The sequence below is a fragment of the Artemia franciscana genome, chromosome 4 (genome assembly GCF_032884065.1).
Source record: "Artemia franciscana chromosome 4, ASM3288406v1, whole genome shotgun sequence".
Lineage (NCBI taxonomy): Eukaryota > Metazoa > Arthropoda > Branchiopoda > Anostraca > Artemiidae > Artemia > Artemia franciscana.
In genome coordinates, this window is record NC_088866.1 from 23,765,685 (window position 1) to 23,791,061 (window position 25,377).

At 36.1% G+C, this 25,377-nt stretch overlaps 1 long non-coding RNA gene across 1 annotated transcript; it reads left to right on the forward strand.

Moving 5' to 3' along the window:
* Positions 1-11,510: 11,510 nt before the first annotated feature.
* Positions 11,511-22,029, forward strand: LOC136026174 (uncharacterized). The gene is made up of 3 exons (XR_010617226.1): positions 11,511-11,660; positions 16,557-16,676; positions 21,842-22,029. It is a non-coding gene; the product is annotated as an uncharacterized LOC136026174 (long non-coding RNA).
* Positions 22,030-25,377: the final 3,348 nt, after the last annotated feature.

Here is a 25,377-nt window from a genome sequence, read left to right on the forward strand (position 1 = left end):
GGGGGGGGACCTAAAATTGTGAAAAACGCTTAGAATGGAGGGATCGGGATGAAACTTGGTGGGAAAAATAAGCAGAAGTCCTTGATACGTGATTGACATAACCGGAATGGATCTGCTCTCTTCGGGGGGGGGATTAAATCTGAAAATTAGAAAAAATGAGGTATTTCTAACTTACGAAAGAGTGATAAGATCTTAATGAAATTTGATTTTTGGAAGGACATTGTGTCTCAGAGCTCTTATTTTAAATCCTGACCAGATCCGGTGACATTGGGGGGGGGGGGGCTAAAATCTTTGAAAACGCTTATAGTGGAGGTATCGGGATGAAACTTGGTGGTAAAAATAATCGTAAGTCCTAGATACGTGATTGAAATAACCGGAACGGATCTGCTCTCTTTTGGGGAGGGGGGTTAATTCTGAAAAATAAAAAAAATGAGGTATTTTTAACTTATGAAGGAGTGATCAGATCTTAATCATATTTGATGTTTAGAAGGATATCTTATCTTAAATCTCGACCGGATCTGGTGACATTGAAGGGAGTTGGAAGGGAAACCGGGATTCTTGGAAAACGTGAAAGTCGAGGTATCTTACGAATGGGTGATCGGATCTTAATGAAACTTGATATATAGAAGAATCTTATGTCTCAGATGCTCCATTTTCAATTCGAAACGGATTCAGGGACATAGAAGGCTGGAGGGGGGAAATAGAGATCTTGGAAAAACCTTAGAGTGGAGAGATCGGAAAAAAAACTTGATGGGTAGAAAGGATACGTTATAGATACGAGATTGACATAATTGGTACGGATCCGTTCTCTTTGAGGGAGCTGGGGGTTGTTAGTTTGGAAAAATTGAGGAGTTTTAACTTAAGAACGGGTGACCGGATCTTAATGAAATTTTGATATTTAGAAGGAACTCCTGTCTCAGAGCTCTTATTTCAAAACCCGACGAGATCTTTTGACATTGGGGAAGTTGGAGAGGGAAACTGGAAATTTTGGAAATGTCGTATATACATGATTGACGTTACCAGACTGGATCCGCTCTCTTTGGTGGGGTTCAGTGCTTTGGCGAGTTTGGTGCTTCTGGACGTGCTAGGACGATGAAAATTGGTAGGAGTGTCAGGGAGCTGCACAAATTGACTTGATGAAGTCGTTTCCCGATCTGACCATATGGGGGCTGAAGGGAGAGGAAAAAATGAGGTATTTTTAACTTACGAGTGGGTGATCGGATCTTAATGTATTTTGATATTTAGAAGGACCTCGTGACTCAGAGCTCTTATTTTAAATCCCGACCGGCATTGAGGCTCTGATTTTCCTTTTAAATCAATGTACTGATTCTTAGAATTTGGCTAGAACTCATACCATATGAGCTCTTGGCTCTTCCGACCTCGTCACAAGTGCCATATGAGCTCTTAGCTCTTGTTTCTAAATGAAAATACAAAAAAAAAAGTATTCTTCAATGGACATACAAAGGAGAAAAATCTAAATTAGGGGTCCCCTGTGCCCCTCAATTCGCGCCCCTGTCTATCAAACAAAACCTACAACAGAACAAATAGTTTGATGATTCTTAATTATCTGGCATTAAATACTAAATGTTGCGGCATAAAAATTACAATTTGTAATCCAAGGTACCAAATATATACAACTAAAGTTCGTAATAAGATAATATTTTCGTTTTTCGATGTGAAAAGACGATCCAGATAGGTCACGAATTGGGAGAAATCCAATCTCTTAGGTCCTAATTCTGTAAAAAACATTTTTGTGAATATCAGATAAACGACACAGGAAACTTTTCCATGAAAAGCCAGAAAGTGTCGTGCGAAAGTGCTACAGTCTATTTGAAACTTGACTAACATTGTGAAAGAAAAAACAATTAGCCAACAGGAACCTTTCTGTGTTCGTAGTTTTGTTAGAATATAGCGTCACTTCTACTTTGTTAACGATATGCAAGTTGATCAACTGAAAAAAGAATTAAGAACCCTCGCCTTGAAGAAAAAACCTTAACTGCTGAACGGAGATCGATTAGTATGCAGTGATTTCGATCAAATGTTTAGCATGAAACGAAGTAAGAACCAACAAAAGAAGAAAAGCAAGAAAGGTTACCAAAGTTTTTTTTATGGCACTTGGTATTAACCAAGTGACATATAGCAATCGCGAATTTTGTCGGTCCCGGATTTGCTACTTGAGGCACTTCCAGGTAAGCTAGGACGATGAAATTTGGCAGGCGTATCAGGAACCGGACCAGATTAAATTAGAAATAGCCGTTTTCCCGATTTGATCATCTGGGGGGGTTTGGGGGCCCGTTAATTCGGAAGATATAGAAAAATTGAAGTATTTTTAACTTACGAACGGTTAATCAGATCTTAATGAAATTCAATGTTTGGAAGGATATCGTGTCTCAGAGCTGTTATTTTAAATCCCGACCGGATCTGGTGACATTGGGGGGGGGGGATTAGGAAGGAGAAACCTAAAATCTTGGAAAACGCTTAGAGTGGAGGGATCGGGATGAAACTTGGTGGGAAAAATAAGCACAAGTCCTAGATACATGATTGACACAACCGGAACGGATCTACTCTCTTTGGAGTAGTTGGGGGGGGGGGGTTAATTCTGAAAAAAATGAGGTGTTTTTAACTTACGAACGGGTGGTCGGATCTCAATGAAATTTGATATTTAGAAGGATATTGTGTCTCAGAGCTCATATTTTAAATTCCGAACAGATCTGCTGACATTGGGAGGGGGAAACCTAAAAGTTGGAAAACACTTAGAGTGGAGGGATCGGGATGGAACTTGGTGGGAAAAATAATCATAAGTCCTAGATACATGATTGACAACCGGAACCGATCCGCTCTCTTTGGGGTAGTTGGGGGGGGGGGGGGGTAATTCTGAAAATTAGAAAAAATGAGGTAACTTACGAACGGGTGATCGAATCTCAATGAAATTTGATATTTAGAAGGATATCGTGTCTCATAGCTCTTATTTTAAATACCGACCGGATCTGGTGACAATGGGGGGGGGGGAGGGTTGGGAAGGGGAAACCTAAAACTTGGAAAACACTTAGAGTGGATGGATCGGGATGAAACTTTGTGGGAAAAATAAGCACAAGTCCTAGATACATGATTGACATAACCGGAACGGATCCGCTCTCTTCGGGGTAGTTGGGGGGGGGGGGTGGTAATTCTGAAAAATTGGAAAAAATGAGGTTTTTTAACTTACGAACGGGTGATCGGATCTCAATGAAATTTGATATTTAGAAGGATACCGTGTCTCAAAGCTCTTATTTTCAGTCCCGATCGGATCTGGTGATATCGGGGGGGGGGGGGGTTTGGGGTGAGGGAACCTAAAACCATGAAAAACGCTTAGATTGGAGGGATCGGGATGAAACTTGGTGGGAAAAATAAGCAGTGGTCTTAGATACGTGATTTGCATAATTGGAACGGATCCGCTCTATTGGAGGAGGGGGGGAGTTAATTCTGAAAAATTAGAAAAATGACGTATTTTTAACTTACGAAGGAGTGATCAGATCTTCATGAAACTTCATATTTAGAAGGACTTCGTGACTCAGATCTCTTATTTTAAATCTCAACCGGATCCAGCGTAATTGGGGGGAGGGGTGGCAGTTGGGGGGAACCAGAAATCTTAGAAAATACTTAAAGCGGTGAGATCGGGATGAAACTGGATGGGAAGAATAAAAACCTGTCTAAGACACATGACTGACATAACCGGACTGGATCTGCTCTTTTTGGTGGAGTTGGGGGGGTAATTTTGAAAATTGAGGTATTTTTAAATTACGAAAGGGTGACCAGATCTTAACCAAATTTGATATTTAGAAGGATCTTGCGCTTTAAAGCTCTAATTTTAAATTCCGACCAGATCCTGTGACATTGGGGAGAGTTGGAGGGGGAAACCGGAATTCTTGGAAAACGTGAAAATTGGGGTATTTTTATCTTACGGATAGGTGATCGGATCTTAATGAAATTTGATATTTAGAAGGAATTCATGTCTCAGAGCTCTTATTTCAAATCCTGACCAGAGCTTTTGACATTGGGGGGAGTTGGAGGGGGAAATCTTGGAAAACACGGAGTGGAGGAATCGGGATGAAGCTTGGTGGATAGAATAAGCAAATGTCCTTGATACGTAATTGACGAAACCGTACTGGATTCGCTCTCTTTGGGGGGAGTTGGAGAGAGGGGTTCAGTGCTTTGGCGAGTTTGGTGCTTCTGGACGTGCTAGGACGATGCAAATCGGCAGGCGTGTCAGGGAGCTGCACAAATTGACTTGATAAAGTCGTTTTCCCAGATTCGACCATCTGTGGGGCTAAAGGGAGAGGAAAAATTAGGTATTTATAACATACGAGTGAGTGATCGGATCTTAATGAATTTTGATATTTAGAAGGACATCGTGACTCAGAGCTCTTATTTTAGAATTTGGCTAGAGCTCATACCATATGAACTCTTGGCTCTTAGCTCTTCTTGCCTCGTCCCATGTGCCATATGAGCTCTTATTTTTAAGGCTCAACATCAATTTTAATAAGCTACAAGCTAAGAATTATAGAGATAAGGAAGATTAACTCACGCTAGTGTTGGGTGTTTGCTATGTCAGGCTTGGTTGTTGTTCATCGTAAACTTCAACCATTGCGTATTACTCAAGTTTGGGGGGAGTGGTGTTCTTTTTACTAGGCTATCATGCCAGCAAAGTGGTGACACTTAGTACGTATACAGCTTTCAGCGTAAATTAGCCAGGAGGGAAATGAATACACCACTTGTTGCTGTTTTAATGCTCTTTTGATTCAATAATAGTTTTATTTGGGAAGTTGCATTTTGAGCTCTTAAAGGGAACAAAATGGTTCAAAATAGCGCATAGTAACAAAAAATTGAAAAACAAGTATCTCAAAAAACTGTCTAGTGATAGGATCATAAGGTATTTAGGTATGATAAGATATTTATTTTTTTTAAAAAATATTATCATAAGCCCACAAAGGGCCAAATTCGGAGTCGATAAATCACATAGCTGCACTAAAACTGGCAAAAATGCAAAAAAACAAAGAAAAATAATGAAGATTGAGTCAATACTTAAACTGTTATAAGTCAATTAAAAAGATAAAAACTGGTCAAACTTTAACAAGTACAAGTCAGAAAAAGGATTAAAAGAGACATAAAAAAGGGGAAGGGGGCAAAATAAGCAAATAAATACAAAAGAACAAGATATATATATATATATATATATATATATATATATATATATATATATATATATATATATATATATATATATATATATATATATATATATATATATATATATATATATATTAAAATGGACAATCAATAATTTAACTGCACAAAGTATAAGAGCTAAAAAAATAAAAACTAGTCGAAAAAAGGGAGAGGGGGACAAAAATGAGTGAATAAACACAAAAAAGAAAATGAAATATAAAAATTAAACGGGAACTAACAAAACAGAGGTGGGGGGAAACAAATAAGTGCAGCACCATCAGCCAATAAAAAAAGGGAGAAACTAGTGGGATATTTTATTCATTTTTTCTCTGATGAAGGGGATGAAAGTTTTTTCATATTTGGAAGTAACGCAGCGAATGAGGGATAAAATAGAGATGGACTTAGAAATAGCTTGAGGCGGTCGTAATCTGGATGGGGAGTGGCGTTTGGTTAAAATACTTGCTGTCTGAGAGTTTGTTATTGTATTTTTTTTTGGAAAACGGAGGCACAACAAAACCCTCCTTCGGTCAAGGGTTTCCAAACTAGCTTTTTTTTTAGGAGCAGAGAGTATGGCGCCTTGCCTTATTTGAAAATTACTCGCAAGGCTCTTTTTTGGATTGATCCAGTTTTTTTCCGATTCTTCACGAGAGATAACAGGGTGCCAAACTGGACAAGCATATTCGAGACGCGACCGGACAAAAGTGGCGTAAATCCTTAAGGAGTGGGAATGGGGGACGCTAAATTTATTTAGGAGCTTGAGAGGGCGATAGACACATTAGCTCTATGGATGACGTCTTTAATGTGAATATCCTACTTTAGATTTGAAGAAATTATGACCCCAATTAGTTTAAAAGAGGACGCAGAAATTTCAGGAGGGATAAGATTTAGAAAACGGGGCGAGAATTCGGGAAACAAATCGGCAGTATTATGGATTTAGAGGGGTTTACTGTCATGTCTAAGTCATTGAGGATACTCATAGGGTCGCTTATTGAAAAACTGAAGCAAGTTTTGACAACCGTTAGGTTATCAACAAATTTCCATCGGTCAGGAAATTCCTTCGCGAGGCTGTTAATCATGACTGAAAAGGGGGACCTAGGAGAGTACCTTGGGGTATGCCATTGTCGACAGGGAGATGATTGGAATAATCGTTCTGGTATTTGACAACCTGCGATCTATGTGTTAAGAAGGAGGCAACCAATTTCCCCAGTAAGGGATGAATATTGAACTTGCTGACAAGTTTCTCAATTACAATATTATGGTTGACAACGTACAATGCTTTCTGAAGGTCAATGGAAATTAAATTTAGCCAGAGATTAGGCTTTTCGAGGATTTTCCCGATCTGGTCGATAAGAAGAACGAGGTAATGGGAAATAGAAGTGGATTTTAGGCTCCCGAATCGCCTCAGGTCAGCAAGAGGTAGTATTTTTTCCTTTAGCCAATCTACAAGGAATTTTTCACAAAATTTTGAGAAAATAGGAGTAAGAGTAATAGGACGAACACCTTTCCGTTTCTTCTTGGCTTTCCATGCTTTCCGTTTTTCTTTTTCAAAGGGGCTATGAAACCCTGTTTCCAAACTGTTGGAATTCGCCCAGACTCGGTAATCTCGTTAAATTAGAAAGACAATTATTGGAAAAATACATTATTGGCAGTAACAATAGTGGGCTCGGGCAGGTTGAAGTTAAGCTGCTCAAGCCTCCTGCCAGACAGCTTTTTGACTTCGGAATATCAATTTTTTGGTTTATTAGTGAACAAGTCTTCGACCTTATTTTTGTAGGACGATTGTGCCAATTTGCGGATTTCTCTTTTAATTGATTTTTTTTTTAGTTTTTTGGCTTTATCCAGTTTATGATTTTTGAAAATCTTCAACTTGGTTTTGATTAGTGTTTTTATAGTTTATTAATAAAGGGTTTATCACTGGAACATATTTTAAATCTTTTTTCTCGGAAGCAAATTTGATATTATCAATTAGCTTTTTGTGGAACGTAGCCATTTTTTCATCAATATTTTTTAAACTATAAATATCAGACCTATCTTCAGTATTCAGCCAAATGCCAAAAGAAAGAAGACTAGAATTTTGAAGGGGGTGATAAGCGCCATAGTTTATTGAGAAAGAATGCCTTAAGATTTGAGGAGGGGTAAAAGAATCGAAAGATGATAACTCCCACCTAATGGGGGCAAAGTTGAGGGAGGGTTGTAAAAATTATACATGTCAGTTAAAATAACATCAAGAGAGGTATTTCCCCAAGTCGTTGGTATTTTAACAATTTGCTTTATTTTAAGTGAGGAGCAAAAGGAATCCATTTAAAGGTCGTTGGCATTGCCAACTGGAAAAAGGCCAGCATTGGGGTACTTTGAAATAACAAAACCAGCATTTGTCTGCAATTGCTGGATGAATTTACGTTTTGAGTACTTTACCCAAAGAGTACTTTGGGTAAAGGTTGCTCTTAATAAAGAACAAAACACCGCCACCTTTTTTTTCCGAGTGGGTGGTCTAAAGGACAGTGTTTAATAAACTCTGAATAATTTGTCAGGCGCAGGGACCCTGGGTCATGGGACTGTACTTCAGTAACAGCTATAATATCTATTAGATTTGTTCCTGAAGTCACTTCTAGTTTGGTAAGCTTTTCAAAATTAAGACTTTCAGCATTAGTAGCTAAAATTTTAGGAAAAACAAACCGATTTCGGAGTCGCGACAGGGAGACTTCAGCAGTTTGAGAGAATTTCCTGGGTGGGGTTTTAATTCAATTTTATGATGCTTTGGAGAAGAAGGGTAAGAGAAGGATTTACCTTGGGGATTTGGAGGTTGGGGGATATGGGCGAAGTATGATAAGGAAGGTGCAACTTGTTTCCAGTTGACGGAAGGTTAGAACAAATTGGATTTATTACAGGACAATTATTAAATGTCAACAACATATAGGGCGCATGGAGAGGATAGGGTATGCAAGGGGGTTTGTTAATGGGAAAAATATGAGTAAGAGGCGATTGTGGGAGGGTTTGGGCGCGATGGTGATTTGACTGGCCGTGAGTAAACTTCTGGGTTGGAGGGGTGTTTTGGAGAGAGGATACATGGGTCTGTTGCTTTGTATCGGGTAGGGAGGGAGATAATGAGGGGTATTTGATAAGGGCCTAAAAATGCCTAAAAAAAGTGGCTTTCCAGTGTAATCTTTGACTGGTAACAGCTGGAACTGCCCAAGTTTGTGCAGAGGCTCTCTTGCCCCTTTTTTTCCAAAACCATCCGATCGTTTGTTCATCATTGTTGAAAGGCCCGATAACTATGCCTTTGGATATAACATGTCCCCCTCCCATGCCCCAGGGAAATGGCCCTTGAGTTATAAAATTCATCCAATATTTATGCATAGTATTTGTTATTGGGAAGTATGCATGCATTTTTGGGTGCGGGGGGCCATAATTTTCTGCTGGGTGAGTTTTTGAAGGGGAATTTCCATGGGGAAGGAAGTTATACAGTGGGGGAATTTGCCGTAATTTCTATTAAAAAAGTTGTTTTATCTTGCTTTCTCTTTTCCGTCTCATAAACAAAAAACAAGTTTTTTCAACTGAAAGTAAGGAGCAATATTGAAACTTAAAACGAACAGGAATTACTACGTATATCCAGGGGGTTTCCCCATCCTCAACTCCTCGCTCTTTACACTAAAGTTTGAATTTTGTCCCAATTCTTTAAGAACAACTCCTTAAACATAAGGTTCGTTTAATTAGAATAATAAGAAGCTTTTTTAAAGTACTAAAAAACTTTAGCGTGAAGAGCAAGGAGCTGAGGAGGTGGCAACCTCCTTCATATACGTAATGATTTCTGTTTATTTTAAGTTTTAATGTTGTTCCTTACTTTTAGTTGAAGATTTTTTTTTTATTATTATTTAATTGTACCAGGGGCGACTCTTGAAACACAAGAGCTGTTTTATTGGAATAATAAGCGTTTTTAAAGTATCAAAAAACCGTAGCCTGAAGAGCGAGAGATTGAGGAGGGAGCAGCCCCCTCTTTCACGGAATAGCTTATGTTCGTTTTAAATTTTAATGTTGCTTCTTACTTTCAGTTGACAAACTTTAACGTTAAAAAAAAAAAAAGAATAATAGCATGCATATAAAATTAATAAGAGTGGAAAATGATATTTTCCTACAACACAAATAAGGTACAAAAACAAATAGTGTAGAGAAGGATGAAAATCGAAAGAAACTTTCCCAAGTCAATCAATTGCTCAATTCGTTAGAAGCGTTAATGGAGTATAACCGCAATGCACCCTCGGTGTCATCATATTGTAAAGAGCATAACTAGCTCGAAGGTTCAAATGGTTGGACTAGGTCTATTAACCTACAAGTCGTATCGGAAATTTTCAAATTTCCGAGGTAATTGCCATAGAACATTTGCCAAGCTTTTATGAAAGAGAGGCTCGTCAGGATAATGCATTTTAGCTTACTCTTTGATGCTCCTGGTCTACGTCTCGGTCTTGGTTCACCCTTTGAGAACAACTTCGAAAACGGCTTTTGACAATTGATGTCTCCTCGAGAGGCTTCTTTCTGTCTGGGAAAATACTGGATTTAGGAGAATGAAGTTTTAAGGAATAAATCTTTGACTTAAGATATCCCTGGGAAGTTGTTATCACGCTACTATCTATACGTTTTTCGTAGTTCTAGGGCTTAGAAGATGCCAACTTAAAATTTACCAATTTAATTCTTAACCTTTGTTTCCCTTTTGTAGCTGCGATGCAGTTTATTGATTGTAGTTTATTTTTTACCCACGTAAAGCAAGAATAACCATGCAGATTTCCCAAGAATATGCCATTCCCAAGAATAGGTCAGTTGGAGAAGAAGTGTTATCGATCGGGAAGGGGACCCATACCCCCAACAGACTCTTTTGCTGTCGCGTATGTTTTGAAAAATACCCTTTTTGAGGAGGGGAGATCATTAAAAATACCTTTTTTGCGTATATTCATTTTTTAATGACAAGCTTTCCCCCCCCCCTAAGTATCGAAAAATACATATTTCCCCCTTTGACTTTAGTAAATAGTCGCCACTGGAATAATTGTGTAATTCCCCATATTCCGTATAAAAGTTAAAAAGAACAACGAAACCATGGCTTTCCTCTTCCTCCGGCTTGGTCACGTGAGCCATTTAAAACTGATTTGGTTTTATCTTAACATAGTTAGTTCAAGCTTTTAGCGAATTTAAAGAGCTTTAATCCATTTACTCAACTTATTGCAAGAAATTTTTTGCTGTTTTCCAGTAGAAAATGATCAACAAAAATTCTGGAAACTACTTCAAATTGATTATAAATACTTAATATTTACTACTTCCTAGCACTTACACCCCCCCCCCCTTAATGCACAAATATACAGCGCCATATAAATATTTACGCTATTTTTTTTAGAATAGCACGATTCTTATCTTCCCATCAATTTATTAGCTTTCGCCATAAAATTATAAAGAAGAAAAGAGTCGCAATAAAAAAAATATAGTTTGAATGTATATTGATCTATCAGCAGGGGGGGGGGTGAAGCAGAACACTCTTAGGAATGATATATTTAAGTATTTGTGGTTATTTTAAGGTTATTTCCAGAACTTTTGGAAACAATTTTCCATTAAACAACAATATGCCCACAGGAGCCCCTTTTAGGGTTAAAAACAAAAGTTAAAAAGAAAGAAATTACTAAATTTGGAAAGAGCATAAAAAAAATGCGTCAACTGGCGTGCTTGCTTCCACACAGCTCAGTAGTGGAAAAAAAATATCTTGGCGAACTGAAACTAAAAAATATCTTTTCCTTCACTCGAGGGGGTGTCCACATTCCGCAACCTGGTGTACACTTGAGAACGGCACGTTTTCCGCACAGTTCTGCCAAATTTGACACAGCTTTCGCTATACCTGAACACTTCTGTCACATCTTGTGTGCACCCCCTGGTGAACGTGATTTGTGAAAGTTGGCGCTCCCTCGTATTTGCCGATATTTTAGTAGCTTTCAAAGTTCCCACCCTCCCCCAATCTCTCCTATGAAATAGTTTACCCCTTTGAAAGAGACATTTGTAAGCGCTTGATCGTGGGCCGTCTGACGAATTCTCTGTTAAATCCAGGCTTCATTCAGGATCTGTCGATCAAAAGTGCCAAAAATGATATTTCTTCGAGATTAGATTTCGTTAAAGCAGGGAAATTACGGCGATTCCTTTCTGGTCCTTAGATCTTTGTAATGAAAAATGCCTATAAGGTATACGTTTTAGACCTTGATACAGAAAGTTGTCATTCTTGTCCATGTGCTTTACCATTAAATGTAAACAGCTAAGCTGAAGGTCGTCTAAAGAGGCATAGAACCCGATAAAGATGAAATTACTGTAAACAAAAATGCCTTTTAATATGTGTTTCAATTCGATTTTGGCCAGTTTGTCTTGAGCTGTCAGAGGAGCTTTGGGGTAAAGCAAAGCATAAAATCCAAACAAGGAAGATGATGCATTTTGTAAGTACTTTTTTTGGAAAACATTAAATTTTTCATATCCATTGACTATTTCAACAACCCAAATATGGTGTTCGTTACCGTGACACTTGAACCCCACCCAAAGCCTCCCATTCTGGGGCCAAATATTGTATTTATTGGTAAAGGTGTAGAATAGTGCATCCCCAGAAGGAGACATACTAAAAAAAAGAGATGCATTTTAAGTGCTAATTTTATGCTCTTTATTATAATTAAAGCCGTATTTGTGATAGTCACTCCCAACCTCCTTATGATGGTCCCATGTATAGCTCTCGGATATATTCGAGTACATCCAGGGGCGTAGCTCCAGTATTTTTATTGGGAGGGGGAAGAGGGGTATAGTCAATTATTGGGAGATGGGCAACTGCCCTTCCGAAACGACGTCTCTGGGTATATCAAACTAAAAAACAATGAAAATTTCACTTTGTAATATGAAGCATATTATTATTGTTAAAATTCTCCTGTTTCCTTCCTTTATTATTCACATTCTCAAGTCATTTAAAATATTATTTATTATCCATTATACAACGGATCTAACAATGGAAACAGCAACAAAGATGTAAAGATGTAAAGGAATTTTTACTTTATTATATGCAGCAAGTATCAATAAATCACTCCCCCCCCCCATTTTTACTTGTTTTTAAATCAGTTTTCATCATCAATTATTACGTTACTTTTTTCATGCGTATCCTAAGTATATGAGACCATAAAAAGGGGGCAGTGGATGCATTGTCAAAAACGTGAACAAAACCGTGAAAATGATCATAAGATTAGCAATATAAAAATGTCCCTCTTTTTGTTCTAGCCCGTGTCCCTCTGAAGATCTGCTATTCTTGACCAGTACCATAAATAAATATGTTCTTAGGTCTATAAATGGGTCCGTCAGGGGTGGGCATCGTCGGGGTAACGACTATTGCGTTGAAAACAGCATAAAATAAGGAATCTATTGGTACTATTTCTGTTTTATAAAGATTTTCCTTCTGCAGAGCTGCAGTTCTACCCTTCCACCCAGTTTTACTAATCACGGTTGCAGCAGTAGCTGCAATCTAGTAAAGAGTGAACCACAGCCCATAGTATGCAAAAGTTTAAAACGTGTTTTGAAAAAAAAATGACAAGTAAGAAAAATTGCCATCTGACAGCGATTCAGAAATGGTAACTGTTATTTCGGTTCATCTCAAAAGTAAAAGTTTTGATACGGAAAGGAATTTCTGGCAATTTCGAAAAAAGTTTTAAATCCCTCAAAATGGCGTCATATCGAAATGAAAAGTGCACTATTGTAATCAGCATGGTTGAAAGCCTTAAATTGGGGAATTGCAGTCTCCCATATTGGACAGCAAGGAATATCACTTTTTGGCATCGGTAGTACTGTCTCTCCTTTTTTTGTCTTTTTTCATCTCACGGCCAGCAGGTAACCAGAACATCAAAGAGATATTTAATAGATCATTTAAATACTTTTTCTCATATCTGCGTGCTTTTTATAAATTCTACTATCTGCAAGTGCCAAATGGCACTAAGATCGGTACTTCTGGTGCCATGTCTCAAGTGGAAAACCTTAGGCTAGTGGGATACTTCTTAGAGAGATGTATAATAGCTCATTTGAAATCTATTGCTCATATCTACGTGCTCTTTATCAATTCCACCATCCGTAAGTGCTATATAGCACTAAAAACAGCACTTTTGGTGTCACTTCCTAAGTGGAAAAGCTCGGAAGTATAAAATGGAACCATTGTAAGGATTACCGTCTAAAACCCTTAACTCGGGGTTTACCAGAATCCCTTCCGTATATTGCTCCTCCCATCCCCCTTAGCAAGTTCCGTAAATCGTCTGCTCACCAGAAGGCTCCTGCAACATTAGCAGGGTTAGTGGGTTACCAGAACATCATAGGGAGATGATTAAGGGTTCATTCCAATGGAAATTGAAATTGCTAGTGCTCTTTTTAAGTGACCAAGAACATTTGAGGGCAGCTATCCCCCTCCCCCAAAGACATCCGACCAAAATTTTGAGATAGCCACTTTCTTCAACATAGTTCAAACGTCCAATAACCTTGCTTTTGGTGATGAAATGACCCTGCATAGCCCCTGGGGAAAGGGTTTTACGCGGTATAGGGTGTACTGGTTCGCGCATATCGGTATTGGGTGTTTTTTCAATTATGGTTTTGTGCCTTCTATATGATTTTTTTAATCAAAAATGGACAAAGATTAATTTAAAAAAGCAAAATTTTCTGAGGGAAGTAAAGAGCAAAGTTGGAACTTAAAATGAAAAAAAAATATCACTTCACAACCTTTGTAACATATATCGATAAAACTAGTGCAAATAAACTTGTTGTGATGTTGCACTATGCTTTTAGGATTATACTAGGGCTTTTCTGAAAATGGAAGAGTCAAGTATAAAAACAAGAATATTGATTTACGAGTCAAAAATGACAACGTAGCCTCACAACAACACACTAATCTATAATGCTTATCATAGTCTCACTCGAGCTACGATACAAGAAGGCCTTGCAAACCTCAAGTACAACTTTTTCAACCATGGAGACTGTGATGGTATTCATTTCGTGATTCCCAGCCTTTCTACTCGGGAACTGGCAACAAAAATACCCATTTTCGTGGCATATGGAACTTAATGATAGCGTGATTAAGTACAATTTATAAAAAGCAAGTAGATATAAAAATTAGCTTTCAAATGAGATCTTAAACAGCTCTCTATTATGTTCTAGTGCACCATTAGGGGCGAAGAAGAAAAAAACAGTGCTTCTTATTATCAGATGCTCAGGAAACCTAAGTTCCTCCCAGGGAAAAAGAGGATTTTCCTAGTTTTTCAAGGTCGGGGACTGTACATCTGCTTTTTTCAACCCTAGTGATTCCAATGGTGCACTTTTCATGTCGATTTTACGCCATTTCAAGGATTTCTAGGCCCTTTTGTAATTGCATAGATCTGTTTTCGCAATAAACTTTTACTATTGAAATTAGCTGAAATAATAGTTACCGTTCCTGAAGTGCAGTTTTTATTATGAAGCACTTTATGATTATGATGGCTTTTTGAGACGAATGTACAAAAGAAAAAAAAAGGAGATATAATCAAGAGCATGGAATGTGTCATTAAACATCTTTCTGTGATGCTGCCGTTGCATTTTTGGTTAAAACTCTTAAACTGGAGGCAGGCGAGCTCCCCATCTCATAATGGGCAAAACGGCACTTTTTTGAAACGGAAAGGATGGGAAGCGTATCAAGGATACCGTTTCAGTCGCGTTGATTAAAAATCCTTACGCAAAGGTTTGTAATATATGGTTTCCTTCCCATGCTCCCTAGCAATCGACAACTAAAAAAGTGTTCTGAAGAAAGAACTATAATTGGATTTTATTTTTCATTTCCATGAAAATAATGTGATTTTCTCTGGTGATAATACACCCCTGGGACTCTTTATCTATAGAATAAGTTCCACGTTCATAGGTGGGTGGTAAAACATGTAATTAGTATCCTTGCGTTAATAAAAGCCCATTTTGATTTTTTTTTTTTTTAGTTTGGTCGCTCAAGTTGGATAAAGATCTTTATATAAAATTTGTTGTGTAGAGTTGAAAAACGAAAAGAAAATGATTTAAAGAACCTTTGTTTTTCTTACAGAAGTAAAGAGATAAGTTGAAAAAATTACTATAAAACTAGTATCAACTCAAAGGAACATGAATATGGCTTGGCAGATCATGCAGGATATATCTACAAAACTAAATCACATAAAGCAACACTTGATGTTTCCCAATACCTGAACAATTCTACAAACCAGCACTTTTTTGACAAACGGAATTGCTTGAGTTTTTCTCAAGAGATATAGTTTGCATACTAAAAGCTATTATTATCATAACCAATGAAAACTATTGTAAGCTTGTAGATTAACCTTTGTTTTCTGTAGACTATTTGTGGAGTTTTCAGGTCCTGATGATACTTATTTTCGTCACTTTTGTGCTTTCAGTATACATTATTATCTCTTACTGAAGTCTCTGCTTAAATAAGGAATGATTTTTTCACCATGCAAATTAAATTAAACTAGGTTTAATTTTCTTATTACTCAGTTACGCGGGTTCTCACTAATTCTGGGTCTTTGGTACCCAGGCCGGTGCTCTTTGGGATCTAAGATGGGGGTAGCAGTTGACTACCGAGGCCGGTGCTCCTTAGGATCTAATATCGGGATAGTAGCTGACTCATTTTGGGACCCAAAGATATCTAAAGCCGGGATAACAGCTTTATAACCCCTTTACTCTAAGAAATCCAGTAAATTGCATAGCAGTTCTGACAGTTTTTTTTTTTATTGGGTTCCGAGTAATGGGGTGAAATATTGTTCTGCAGTATCTCTTGGCTAGAGCAGCCACAGATACTTTGTAGCACACAAAATTATTTTATTTTCTTATAATTTTACATTGATGACTCTCGGAAAGAGGGGAGGGATCAAGCTACTTCATAAACAACTGTTTATTTCCATTCGTCTTTTATTGACTTGTATTTTGCTAGTAATGATCCCAGTGGTATACTATCATGCGATGTACTTTGTTAACCACATTAGGCACCAAAATTAAGAGTGTACTTACACATTTTAGAAACCTTTAAATTTCTTGAGTACTGAAAATATCAAGTTCTTTTCCCAGCTTTTACAACCATAGAGATCTGACCCGAGTACCGGTGCACCAACTTCATTTTTAGTGGGAGACGTACAACAAATTTTATCCACAAGATTGAATATTTTTTGTAATAATCATAACATGAAAACTTTCATTTGACTTTATTATTATGGCCAGACTCACCAAGCTCAGTCAAAGTTCTGGCCACAAGGGTCGGTGACCTTTAGTCCTAAGACAGGGTTCAGAACATAATTTCATTTATGGGCTCCTTGCAGGCCACCCTTCACAAGCCTCGTTCTCTCTGGTCAACAGTCTCAGACGATGTCCCTTCCTTAAATTTAGCCTCATTCCCTGAAACTTCGTCACGCAAACTGAAAGAGTTTGCACGAGTCTGCGTAAGTTGTATCTTTTCACTTTTCTTTATAGGAACTTTGAGTACCAAATAATCGAGCAGAGATGTAAGAAAAAACGAGGTTTTCTAAAAATTTTCCGAAAATTAAAGTTAACGATGGTTAACAATTTGTTCCCAATATTAATTTTTCCAGAGAGCTTGGCGAAAAATTTTTTTTGGGGGAAATCTGGAGACATTTGAAGTACTGGCATAAATGTTAGATAGCTGTTACAAAGACGATTACAAGGGGAAGGGGGGTTGTTGGAAGGGATTACAAGGGAAGAGTCAAACTTTCAAACAAAGTGATGGCTTTGGTGTGGGCTTGTAGTTTGATTTTCTAAAGAAACGAGTGCTGAATAGTAACTCACAGTTTAACAGCAATGCAATCTCTACTTTTATCAAACAGTCCGTTGTGAGGAAGTAAGGGGCGGGACGGACGAATAGTAGCTGAAACCCTAAAAAAAGAGCTTTCGTAACCCTAAATAATATAAAATAACAATTTTTTTATTTTTTTTTCCCAGGGGTGAATGCATCGAAGTAATAATCCCAGACAATCAAGAAAATAATATTCGGAATAGAAATTATAAATTCTTAGGAACCTTTTCAGTAACAAGAAAGATGGCTCCACAGCAAAGTGGCGTCTCCCGCCATTTTGTGGAGTAAAACAACATTATTTTTTCTTTGTTTTCAATCTTCTCCCATGGGTGGCGACGCTAAGATCCTAGAGAAGTCAAGAAAAGAATCATTGGAACATTAATTAAAATTTCAAGGAGTCTTCTTAAGTAGCAAGAAAGATGGTTTCTTGGCAAAGTGGCGTTTTCTGCCATTTTGGGGTTCAATTCCACATTTTTTTCTTTGTTTTTTTTTCCTATGAATGATCTCATCGAATCATTGATTCTAGAAAAACCAAGAAAAGAATCATTGGAACAGAAATTAAAATTTCAAGGAACCTTCTTAAGTATCAAGAAAGATTGTTCCATTGCAAAATGGCTTTTTCTGCCATTTTAGGGTGCAAAACAACATTTTTTTTCCTTTGTTTTCCTTTCTTTTCTCAGGGGTGAATGCATTGAAGTAATGATCCCAAAAAATCAAGAAAAGAATCATTGGAACAGAAATTATAAATTTTTCGGAAGCTTTTTAAGTAACAAGAAAGATTGTTTCCCGGTAAAGTGGCGTCTTCTGTTTTTTTTTGTTTTTTTTTTTTGGTGCAAAACAATATTTATTTTTCTTTATTTCTTTTCTTTTCCCAAGGCTGAATGCATCAAAGCAATGATCCTGGGGGAATCTAGAATCAATAATTGGAATATAAATTAAAATTTCAAGGAAGCTTCTTAAGTAGCAAGAAAGAATTTTCCATGGCAAAGTGGCGTTTTATGCCATTTTGGGGTGAAAAACAACATCTTTTTTTCCTTTGTTTTCTTTCCCTAGGAGTGACCCCATCGAATCGTTGATCCTAGAAAAATCAAGAAAAGAATCATTGCAACAGAAATTAAAATTTTTAGGAGCCTTTTTAAATAACAAGATAGATTGTTCCAGAGCAGAGGGGTGTTTTCTGCCCTTTTGTGATGCGAAACAGTAATTTTGGTTCAAGGGGTACCAGGATCCGTCGAATGAAAATCATCAAATAGTCAGTTTATTTATAATTATCGGAACAAGTATATTGATTTTTCAAGCTTTAGTGGCAAAAAAGCCGCGTGGTGGCGCATTCTTCATAAAGATACCCGTTGGCATTTTTAGGGGTTAATAGGATACGGTTTTTTTGGGAGGGGGGAGGGTTAAAAAAATCAAGATTGTAAATAATAATTTAAGACCACATTGGCTATACATGACGAAAGAAAACTGAAGAAGAAAAAATGAGGATATTTCCAGCTAGTTAAAAAAGAAGGATAATTATGCGGGTATTTTCAGGCGAGGCCTCCACTCAACCGTCTTCAGTGCACCAAAGTAAATAAAGAGTAAGAAATATACGAATTAATGTCCTGAGAAGAAAAAATGCAAACATAATAAACCTAAGAAAACGCTCTATTTAAGATAGACTCTCTCGAGGCAACGGTGAAAGAATTACTTTTTACTCTGCATATACTTTGGTGCGCTGAGGACGTCGAGTGGAGGTTTCGACCGAAATATCTGCATATTTATCGTTCTGTTTTTAACTTACTGGAAGAGAAAAGTGAACTCTATTGACTTTTCACTACTCTCGCTTTTTCTTCGCAGTTTTGTTCATTTTGTGAAAAACTATTTTGTAACACCGCTGTTTTTAATATTTCTTGGATCATATCGACTAATGTTGGGAGAGAAGGGGATCCCATTACTCCCTTGCACTCATGTAAGCTATAGTAGGAGAAGTATAATATAGAGTTCCACCGACGTGAGTAGGGATTATTTCAATAAAAAAAAAAAAAAAAAAAAAAAAAAAAATATAGTCCAGCATTGAGTTACGTGCTTTAAATGACCCTTACTAATAATTTGATCTCAGATTAATGGGTTTTTAACTCAAGTTGATTAAACAGGAGACTTAATTGAACTTGAAACACTAGACCATTTTTGTTACACAAAGCATGTCGCTATTCAGCTATAAACGGGGTAAACTTAAGGGAAAGTTTAGGTGAATGAAAACTAAAAACTAATATTAAAAGAAAACTCTTCGACAAAAAGTGTGCAAGACAGCATTTATTATTTATTTTCATACTGTAAATTTGTTTTACGTTACACACACAAACACACAAACACACACATATATATATATATATATATATATATATATATATATATATATATATATATATACATATATATATATATATATATATATATATATATATATATATATGAATATATATATATATATATATATATATATATATATATATATATATATATATATATATATATATATATGAATATAGATATATATATATATATATATATATATATATATATATGAATATATATATATATATATATATATATATATATATATATATATATATATATATATATATATATATATATATATATATATATGAATATATATATATATATATATTATTTATTTATTTATTTGTTTATTTCCTATATTTTTTATTGTCGCATTTAAAGTAATTGCTGTTTTAAGCAAGGAGGTAAGAAGAACAAAAAAAAACTATTGGGAGCAACAATTTGTGAAAATGGTGACATTAAGGCCAAAGAAAAGCCATTCATATAACTAAGAAACCAAGCAGAGATTCGGTTTTCACCTGTTGTCTAGTAGGACATAATATCCTGGAAACAGAGAAAAAGTTTATAATACAGAAGTCCGCCTGAGCAATTTCTTAGGAAACTAATAAACTTGGTGTTTTTTAATCATCTATCTTCAGTTTCTTCTAAAAATGTTTTCATGAATATTGCCTGTTAAATACAGGCTTATTCAGAGCATTTGTTCTTTATAGAAAAAAAAAAAAAAAAACAAGAGAATTATGATAACATATAAGCAACCCAAAATTTTGCATGACAACTTATCAGTCTAATCTTATGATCATTTGATAGATATTTTTTAGGAGACAAGATTTGATCGTTCGAATGAACAAGACAACCTTGCCTTCGAACACATATAATCTTTTTTATGTAGCAACAAGGCACACTTAACAGCTGACTCCTTTTTCTAGTCTAGATAATTTTGAAGGCCCCACTGCCTTTCCATGACGTTAAATAAAAGATTCAAATAGGTGATAAATAAATAGGTGATACTAGATATTTATTGCTTATTGAAAGGATTTATCCTTATTTGAACTTTTTATTCGTCGACTTTTATAATTAAGGTGAAGGGGGGGGGGGGGTCCTGCAAAAAAACTAGAATAGTTTGTAAGAAAAGAACTGTACCGTTCGATTCCTTATCATCCCAGTTGTACCCCATTCCTCCTTATTCTCTTTTTTTCGGAATAAAGATGTTTAACATTGGTAATACAATGCTTTTACCTTCGGTCCAAAATCTGATCTTTTGAACTTCATCTATACGTCTTTTTCTTTCTTTCTTTCTTTTTTTATATTGTAAGGTCAATGCATATGAATGACTTACATTTGCAAGATTTTGGGCTGCAAAGGTTGACCTTTATTTGGGGGGGGGGTCCTGCAAAAAATCCAGAAAAGGCTATGAGAAAAGAACTTTATCATTCGATTCCTTATTGTCCCAGTTGCATCCCATTCCTCCTTATTCTGTTTTTTCGGAATAAAGATGTTTAACATCGGTAATAAAATGCTTTTACCTTTAGTCCAAAATCCGATCTTTTGAACTTCATCTATACGTCTTTTTTTTCTCTTTCTTTTTTTTTATACTGTAAGGTCAATGCATATGAATGACTTACATTTGTAAGATTTTGGGCTGCAAAGGTTGACCTTTATTTGATGCTGAGTTTTTGGTAGTAATAGTTATTCAATTAATAGGGCAAAAATTGTCCTCAAACAAACTTCTATACCATTATGAATAGCTTTAAAGGTGTGTCTAATACCCAATACCTTCATTAAATTCCAGGACAGGCCTTTTATCATGTCTTGAGTTATTCCTTCAACCAGTATATATCAGCCTACGAAAATACAGGCTGAGAAAGAACGCAAAATTAAGTTGTAAAATTAGCCCTGACTCTGAACATAAAAGCGCTCAAAATAAATAATAAGTGTTAAAGAAAATTCCGGACATAAATCTGTAATACGCGTAAATATGTAACTTTACGGAGCAAACTTTGTACGTAAACTTGGCAGTGTCAAGCCGACTCGAGCCTTACGCAGAATTTCATGTTACGTATGCTCTTCAGAAAAGTCAATTCTGTAGCAACAAACTGAATTTCTTGAAAATTAAACTAATAAATTTTGAATATAGTTTAAAAAACACTGCTAGAAAGTTCTTCACGCTTGATCAGAGCTTGAATTGCCATCTTGATTCTACACTTATTTATTTTTGGCCTGCTTATGATAATTGGGAGGATCTTAAATGATGATTATGACGCTTTTATGGATTTTAGCATAGTTCGAAAGTGGCTTAAGGCCCATAATCGCTATCTAGTAGAACATTTGCTTATTATGGATTCAGAAAGATCTTTGTGATAGAAGATGAACAGAACATTTATTATATTGCATTTTTGTCTAATTTCTATTAATGCATTATACTGGTTTTTCAATTTTTTTTTTTAATTTCAGGCATTAGCAACGATTATTTTCAACTGCCTCTACAGCTTCTAGTCATCCAAGCTTATAGACGTATAAGAAAACTTCTATCTTTCGTATCGAAAGATTATTTTTTTATATATAATGACGCAGATACATAAAAACTATTTTTTTTTTAAAGATGATGATTATTTTTATAAATAAATATTGATATTCTAAAATTATGTTTTAAGGTACCAGGGAGTATACGTCAAGCTTGTGAGAAGTAGATATTGACTACGGTACTTTGATTGGCGCTTGAAAGATCTCTTTTTTCTTCTTTGTTTTTCTTTCTGCTAAAAAACCAAGAAATCGATCCTGGTTAGAAATGATCTAAAATAATCTTGTCTTAAGTGGGTGAGCTAGATGCTTTCAGTAAAAAGTTCATTGTAAAATATTACAGTACTACTGCTACAGCATCTCGTTGTAGTATCGAGTTGCCGGAGGTCAATAGAGCCTTGCACACTATTCCTAGTCCTCAGTAGTTTAAATCTTTGCTTTAAACCCTCCTCTGAAGTACAAATTTGTGTTTATTCCTTCTATTTGACCTCTTCCATCCTTATTGTGAGATGACATTCTTTTATTTGGGGTCAGTTCCCATGATAGTAAGACGGCTAACCTAGTTGATTATCTAATTGTGAACTTAAAACTGGCAGACTCGACACAAGATACTAGGGTAAAAAAGAATGCTATTATTCACATTAAAAGTAAATATGACTCTTTAACTACCTTCCGAGGAGCTATGACGATGGTAGACGGGAGGATGAGAATTTAAGAGAAACTTTCCAGGAACAGTTGAATGCTAAACTGGAGAGTATAAAATTTGAAAATGTGAAAGATGGATGAAGCAATTTTAAGAAATATTGCGATGTTGCAGATGGTTAGGTAGGACAGTTAGAAACATAACTAGGAATATTAGTGTAATTGGTTTAAGTCTAATAGAAATTATTATCTTATTATCTAAAATAAGAGAAATTTAAGAAAAGTGGAGAACCGTTAAAATGTGAATTAAAGAAGCGGGAAGTGAAGACCATGGATAAAATTGCTGAAAATCTGGAAGATGCAGTCAGACAGCATAATAGTAAATTTTTGTACTGGCACGTTAAAAAATTGAGAGGGAACAGTCAATATAAGTAGCGACGAAGACCACACTGCCTTTCCATCACAAACATCAAAAACAAGAACAAAATAGGGAATTTTTTCGCAAGACATTCAAAATCTAATTAGAATGAATATTTCGGCCCTATGTCCAAGGGCCGTCCTCAGCAAAACAAAAATATATAAGGAGAAAAACTTATAACAAGATACAACCAATATAGCTATGATGAAAAAAAAATTAAACATATCTTTTGGGGACGATACATGGATGACGTAATTTTATTTTGGAACTATGGGGGAAATAAAATTAGGGTTTTTTCTAGATCACTTTGACGCATATGATAGGAATTTACCGTTTACCTTAGAAATTGAAATTGCAAATAAAATCTCATTCCTAGATGTGTTAATCATTCGTAGCTTAGATAAACTCAATTTTACTATTTACAGAAAATCAACACAAAACAATAAATATTTACATTTTAAACCAAACCGCACCCCATAAGTTAAAAGAGCTGTTGTAACATCTCTCGTCGATCGTGCCCTAAATATGTTCTGATTCCTACATCAGAGCAGAATTAGACTTTACCAGGGACATACTTTTTGGAAATGGGTATCCTCTTTTATTTATTAATAATACAATTAACCGTAGACTCAAAAGACACTCCAGTAAAATCAATGGAAGTTTACCTTGTGAGAATCCTGATAAGCCCTAAAACATAATTGACCTCCCATATATCCCAAAAATCACTACGAATCTTAAAAAAGTCTGCACACAAAATAATCTGTATGTTGTGTTTACCAATAATTTGAAAATCAGAAGTCTCCTAAGTTCTGGTCCAGAGTTCAGAGTTTTATTTACAAATAAATACAAATTGGAAATACAATACTCTTATTCCCCCTACTCACGTCCTTTTCTTCGCTTTCGAATTTTTCTTAGCTTCAAGCCAAATGATAATCCCTTTCGAAATAAATCTTTTTTCAGCCACTTTACTAACGGAGTAGCAAAAGTGCGTAGGCTATACCCGTACGCTGAAAATTCTTTACGGCGACACGCTAGGTCACGAGCTGACACTTTTATGAGAGCCTTTAAACTTTCTACAATTCAGCATAATACTATCTCTATCAGCAATGCTTGTCAATGTGACTAAAATTGGCACAAACTTATTCCTAGCAGAAGACCTAGTAGAAGCCCCTGGCTGTCTATTACTGTTCAAGCGATAGCACTTCACAAACGGAATAGTGTCAGCATTTGCCAAACCAGTATCAGTCAAAAGCTCGCGAGCAGCAGTTTCTGCACTTTGCCCAGACGCAACGGGAATCCCGTGAAATAGAAGATTTGAGTTTTAGAGGCAAGTTCAGAATTTAGGCACGATTTTTTTTATATTAATTAACTTTGATTTCAAAACGCAATTCTCCTGCCGAAAATGGGAATGTTCCTGGTGGAGAGCACTAATTCCTTGTTCCAGACTAACCACCAACTGCACAAGCTCTTGATCCCCTGATCAAAATAATTCTTCATAATAGCCGTCATCTTCAAATTGTTTAATACTAACAATAAATTCCTGCAAATGTGTCAAATCTTCTCTAAAAAAAATCGAACGAAACCTTACTCGCAAGGGCCCTTTCTTCTAAGAAATAAAAATCCAGAGGGCCCCGCATTCAAACAAAGTCAAAATAAACAATAACAACCCAGCGCCATGAAATGAAACAGCAATCATCTCTGGTTACATTAATTGGCAAATATCCATAAACAGGTAACACTGATGCAATTAGCAATGACCCGCCTAGTCGATCGTTGAGATGTAGTTTAAAATAAGTCAACTTTCAATCCTTAGTTTCTGTCTTGAATATAATCCACTTTCGATGTTAACTCAGTGAGAAGAGAATGGCAACTGAAAGAACAGAATGGCAACTGATAAAAAGATTACTCCAGTTACTCGCCAAAAACTCGATCAAATACCATGCGATTGTGGCAAATTCTATGTAGGTAGAACTCACCAGAATTTAGAGAAAGGACTGCAACAATATAAATTCTAATATTCTAAGCTCTAAATTCTAATATTGCTGCTGTTTCTTTTGATTCTGCTTTAAGCAGCCATGTATTTGAAAAACCTAGCCACAAAATACTTTTTGAAGAATCTGCCCTTATTAGCAATGACTTAGGCATAAAGCAAGTAGTTCGAGAAGTAATTGAAATCAGACTCAAGACTAATAATAATATTTCCTTTAATAGGCCTCAGGCGGCTTGGTGCTGCAGCGAGTTGTTAGTAGGCTTGTATGGCTTCCTTTCCCAGTAATTTATGTATCCTATGTTATACTCTCACAAATTGTAGGGCACAATAGAATTTTCACTCTTTTTTAATTACAAGTGAAAATATGGAATTCTAAAAAGAAACTAAGAATCTGGTTTCAGAAAAATACGGTTTTTAAAA